The 6,000-nt window shown below is 36.2% G+C and overlaps 1 long non-coding RNA gene across 1 annotated transcript in view; it reads left to right on the top strand.

Annotated features, from left to right (window-relative positions):
• The first annotated feature begins 1,269 nt into the window (after nucleotides 1–1,269).
• Nucleotides 1,270–6,000, top strand: part of LOC136041943 (uncharacterized) — a 29,251-nt gene continuing 24,520 nt past the window's right edge. The window contains exon 1 of the long non-coding RNA XR_010621134.1: nucleotides 1,270–1,359. This is a non-coding gene — a long non-coding RNA (uncharacterized LOC136041943). The remainder of the gene's footprint in view (nucleotides 1,360–6,000) is intronic.

The following is a 6,000-nucleotide window of genomic DNA, read 5'->3' as shown; positions in this document are numbered from 1 at the left end:
AATTCTGCTTTGGCAAGGTTAGACCCGAATTATCTTTTCAGAATTGTTTCACAAATACAGGTTGATGCTGCTTCTGCTTCAAATGATGAATGGTATTCATACTATGAATCCGAATTTTCTTCACCGGTCCTGAGCTTGAGCAACTTTACAAAGCAAAGCTCGAAGAAATGTTGGCTGCTTGAATAGGATTTTTCTTGGTATGATTTATAAGATTTATTTTGACCAAAAAGGAACAATGAGTCAAACTGTGTACTCACTGGTAAAATAAAAAGGACACTCTTACTGTTTAGCAATTGAATAGCACCTGGATTGCCCATCGTATGGATATCAAAGACCTTCAGCATTTCTTCCGTATTATACATTAAACCATCTTTCAGGTCTTCAGTTAATAGTTCAATTGGGATATTATACATTACTATTCGGATAATATTATTTTAGAGTCGGAGTCAACAATTCAGAAGTAACTGGTATTTTACCAATTCTATGTTGGTTAAGAGCTTAGAAGGCATCTTTTCTGTCTTGGAGCCTAACTGTAAAAGAGCCATCTCTATTAATATTCACACTGAAACTAAATATTTAAGATTCGAATAGACTCATTATAATGTTAGTGATATTTTCGTAGCAAACACTTGGTCTTTTATGTTGAGGTGAAAAGGATGATGGGTTTGTTTTTCAATTCCATAACTGTAACCCTGTTAGGGATTTCTGTTATTTTAGGAGGACTTGTGGAGTTTTTTTTGTGTTTCTGCTTTCTAATAACTGTCTGAAAGTCATCGTTCAGCTTGGAATCAGTTTTGGGGTTTGGGAACTCTAAGACTACTTGTGTAGTGTCTGGCTGTCATCGCTAGAGATTAGAGATACAGCAATGGCAATGGCAGGTAAGGGGATGTCAGATTCTCTATACCAGCTTAATGTTTGACCCCCATCTCTGAGGGGGTTTAGAAGAGCTATGATAGATACAGTTAAGGAAAAAAAAATCCTGCCCACAATAAACTTTAAGGAAAAAGCAATAATATACTTCCCGAAAAATGATAATAAAGACTTAATTCCTACCACTGAGAATAAAAAAGGATACCAATAATATAAGTTTTCCCCCCAAAAATCCAGGTTGTTCCATAATCACTTTTTCATGCTTAACACAGTTGATTGTGTTGGATTCATCTTGACTCACAAGCGGCGAAAATGTCTTTACCTATTTTGGGCTCTACCGTTGCCTTTTTGGCGGCATTGTTTAACTTTCAGAGATGTAATATCAAGTCGCTTGAAATTCAAAATCATAAGAAACGTGGGTGTAGTTGAAACTAGGCTAAGAAGAATCAATTCCAGCAACTGTAGCATCAGCTATTTAAAATTCAACTGGTTTGCAATTATTTATTTACTATCTTATATTTATTTACTTTAAAATTGATTTTTAACACTAATGGGGCATTAATGGCCCATCATGCACTTCAGGAACTCCTTCTCATCAATCTATCCTTGGTTTTATTTCAGTTTTGACAGAATCAAACTAAATCTGATGTGTTTTTTTAACATCATCATCATGTTCAAAACATCATTTCACCTAAAGTTTGGTGTTAAAGTAGAATTACTCCTCTCCAGAATGAAACAGAGTAAAGGTGAAGACTAGGGGTTAAATATTACCTTGAGATTGTTTTGCTACTTGTCTGACTGACATATCCTTAACAGTAAGCTCTGCAAATAATGTGGTTCTATCCCATTATTAAGAGCAATAATAAGAGAAAGATTGAGATAGGCTAGTCAGGACATGTTCTCCAAATGAAGGATGGGAAGTTGTTGAAAAGCACTCCCCTATCCATTGTAGAAAATTTTGTACTCAACATGAATCACTGCAATAAGCAAGTACTCAACCAAAGAAAGCAGCAAGTAGGGGTGAATCAATAGGGTAAACCCACCTGTTGTCGGTCACAGACTAAATCCCGGGCAGAATCTTTGATTGGATTGCAACATGCCCAATACTCGGTCTCTGAGCACCCAATACTCGGTCTCTCAAGTCAGAGACTTGCTATTTCTGAGTCACTTCCGAAAAACCTGTTTAGATATTCTTTGCTGAGATCTATGACTCAGGCTCTTTGTCTGGTTATTAGACATTTTAATGTCTTGAAATTTGTTATTTTAAATTCGATTTTCAGAGAGAAAATATTGGATCCAGGATTTTCTTTGGGGGAGGGCATAATAGGTTGCTTAGATAAACTTGCAAACAAAAAAATGCCCGCAAAATAAAGGGAACCTCAACAATTATGCGTTGTAGGGTAGAGGAAATAGTCTAAAGTATTAAAGAGTTTGGCCTTTATTTAAATGTTTTAAGATGAACAGAGGAGGTGATATGTTGTATAATGCGGAGCTTTGATTAGATGAAAATAGGCAGTAAAGTGGCCATCATTTCTCACAAAAACTTAAATTGATAAATTTTGCGCTTCTCGTGCATTTATTTTCTATTATACAAATTCGCTAAAAAACTACTAGGCTGTGTTGTAAAAGCCATCCCTCTTTGCAAAACAAGCAAACCCAAATAACCAAAACAGACTACCAAAAAAGTAATGATAGGCCTATCAATTTCTTTGCCTTAGTGCCATAGCAAGACAGACTCAAAAACAAATTTTTGACAGTAAAAAGAAGTTATGATTTTAATTTCTCCTCCTTGTTACTACAAAATGAAGATCTTCGCCTTGCAGTTGGCTTTTGCAGTAATACGGACAGATTCCGTTGATAAACCTAAATTTAATTAAATAATTTTTGGCGGTATGCGACATTAGTAAAACTTAACAAAGACTGCACAAAGTGACTAAAATCTTCTTTCAAACTGGTTTACAAAAAAAAAACAGTCTTAATATTGAAAAATTTATGAAAAACTCAACTATTAAAAATCAATTACAAAGAAAAATCACTTTCGTCCAGGCCCAAACCAGAGCAAGCTGTCCCAACCAAAAATACAACATCATGTCATGGGGGGGGGGGGGTGCTCCCGTGCCCTCCTTGGATCCGCCCCTTTTCTGAATGAAAGATTTAGCTGTCATTTGAAGACTGGGCTGCTTTGAGGTGAAGACGCTCACATGAGTGAATTTCAAATGCTTAAAACAAATTTAATCAAAGAGTTTATGGTAACAAATTGTAGTAAGGAGCGACCCGGCTCAATAATAACCGAAACTCTTAAAAACCGAATTTTATATAGCAGTAGCTACAACGAAATAATCGAATTTTAATGCTGATTTTAAATATATAAGTTTCATCAAATTTAGTTATACCCATCAAAAGTTACGAGACTGAGAAAATTTGCCTTATTTTAGAAAATAGGGGAAAACACCCCTTAAGAGTGATACAATCTTAACGAAAATCACACCATCAGATTCAACGTATCAGAGAACCCGAGAGTAGAAGTTTCAAACTACTATCTACAAAAATGTTGAATTTCGTTTTTTTTTTTTGCCGTATTTTTTCCAGGGGTGATCGTATCGACCCAGTGGTCCGAGAATGTCGCCAGAGGACTCATTCTGACGGAAATTAAAAGTTCTAGGGCCTTTTTTAAGTGACCAAAAAAATGGAGAGCACCTAGGCCTCCTCCCACGCTCATTTTTTTCCTAAATTCACCGCATCAAAATTCTGAGATAGCCATTTTATCCAACTTAGTCGAAAAACCTAATAACTATGTCTTTGAGGACGACTTACTCCCCCATAGTCCCCGTGGGAGGGACAGTAAGTTACAAACTTTGACCAGTGTTTACATGTAGTAATGGTTTTTGGGAAGTGTATTGATGCTTTCAGGTGAATTTTTTGGTTGGGGGAGGTTGAGCGATTGTGGGGAAGTTTCCATGGGGGAAGAGAATTTCCATGAAGGGGGCGCAGAATTTTCCAGCATTTAAAAAATATGAAAAACTTTTCAACTGAAAGTAATGAGGAGCATTAAAACTTAAAACGAACAGAAATTATTACGCATATGAGGGGTTCACTTCCTTCTAATACCTCGCTCTTTACGCTAAAGTATTTTTAGTATTTTCAACTATTTATTCTACGGTCTTTGTGATTCAGGGGCCATTCTTAAGGAATTGGGACACAATATAAGCTTTAGTATGAAGACCGAGGTATTCACGAGGGGGCGAACCCCCTCATATAAGTAGTAAAAACATACGAATATAGAAGTTCGTTACGTAAGTTAATTCGTAAGTTACAAAAACGTTCGTAAATAATTAAAAGTTCTAGTTGCCTTTTTAAGTAGCCGCAAATTGGAGGGTAACTAGGCCTCCTCTGCTCCTTTTTCTCTAAAATTATCCGATCAAAACTATGAGAAAAACATTTAGCCAAAAAAAAAATATATAGGCAAATTTCGTTTTAATTATTCCAGTGTGGAGAGCCAAAATCAAAACATGCTGTAATTCAAAAACGTTCAGAAATTAAATAAATAAAAAACAAGTTTTTTTTAACCAAAAGTAAGGAGCGACATTAAAACTTAAAACGGACAGAAATTACTCCGTATATGAAAGGGGCTGTTCTCTCTTCAACACCCCGCTCTTTACGCTAAAGTTTTTTAATGTTTTTAAAAATGGAGTGGAGAGAAAGCGTCAAACTTTAGCGTAAAGAGCGGGATATTGAAGAGAGAACAGCCCCTTTCATATATGGAGTAATTTCTGTTCGTTTTAAGTTTTAATGTCGCTCCTTACTTTCAGTAAAAAAAAATGTTTTTTTATTTAATATATCTTAAAACCATATAACAAATGTATCTTCACAAATTTAGGAAACATCCAATGCGCTAATTCAGCCACATCAAGGAGTTCTCACCACCTGCCAATGATCTATCTTGAAGATGCAATTAAAGAGATTTAAACGAGAAATAAAACCTAGTAAGAGCTGGCTCGACAACTTATGTTTGATAGTATATCTTCCAACTTAAAAAGAACAGAAAATATTCTGTATATGAAAGGGATTGTCCCTCCCTCATCGCCCTGCTTTTTACGGTAAAACTTCGTATAAGAATTCTAGCAAATTCCCTTGGTGTTAAATTTCTCCTGAAAATTTCACCCCCTAGAAACTTCCCTCTCATTGGAAATTCTCCCCGTGAAAAATTTTACTAGCAGAAAATCTCCCCCACTCATAAAATGTATGTATACTTCCCTATAAAAGACTACGTAAGCAACAGACAAAAGGTATGACTTAGACATATTCCCAGGAGGATCGTGGTGTTACGGCAAAATTTCGTGTAAGAATTCTAGCAAATTCCCCTGGTGTAAAATTTGTCATGAGAAATTTACCCCCTAGTAACTTACCTGCCATGGGAAATTCTCCTCGTAAAAAATTTCACTTGCAGAAAATACTCCCGCATTCAAAAAATGTATGTATACTTCCCTGTAATAGGCTACGTAAGCGACGGGCAAATTTAATAACTTAGACCTATTCCCAGAAGGATCGTGGTATCTCGAAAGGTATAATTGTTCGGCCTTTCAACTATTCTGAACAAAAAAATACTTCTACTACTAACAAATTACCGCAGCACCAAGCCCTCTGAGGCCAACACGGCTAAGCTCAGTCCTCTTCCAATCCAATATATTCAAAACTTCCCTCTTTACACTCTCCCAGAAAATTCCCATTTCATTTAAAGCTTTCTTTATGAAATCCTCCCACCCCAACCGTGGATGACCAGCTTTCTGCTTAGCCCTAGACCGCTGGTCAAAAAGGACAATCGTCGGTAATCTGTCATCCTTCATCCGCAAAGCGTGCCCTAGCCATCTTAACCTTTCTCTCATTAGAGCCATAGAAAGCAGGATGCTATCTCAAAATTTTGATTGGACTATTCAGATAAAAAAAATTCTAGTTGTGGATTCCTTCCAGAATTCTTTTTGCATAGGCTACGAATCCACCTCAAAAATAGCCTACTTATATTTGAAGAAAGATCTGTTTTCACTCAAGTTAATTACCCTATTTATTTATCTGACGGTTCAATGAGAGCTGGGATGTTTTGACATTAAAATGCACTGTTGTGAATCATCTCCC

The sequence above is a fragment of the Artemia franciscana genome, unplaced genomic scaffold (assembly GCF_032884065.1).
Source record: "Artemia franciscana unplaced genomic scaffold, ASM3288406v1 PGA_scaffold_50, whole genome shotgun sequence".
Taxonomy (NCBI): domain Eukaryota; kingdom Metazoa; phylum Arthropoda; class Branchiopoda; order Anostraca; family Artemiidae; genus Artemia; species Artemia franciscana.
Note: the sequence above shows the minus strand (reverse complement) of the source record. Positions and strands in the feature narration are given on the sequence as shown.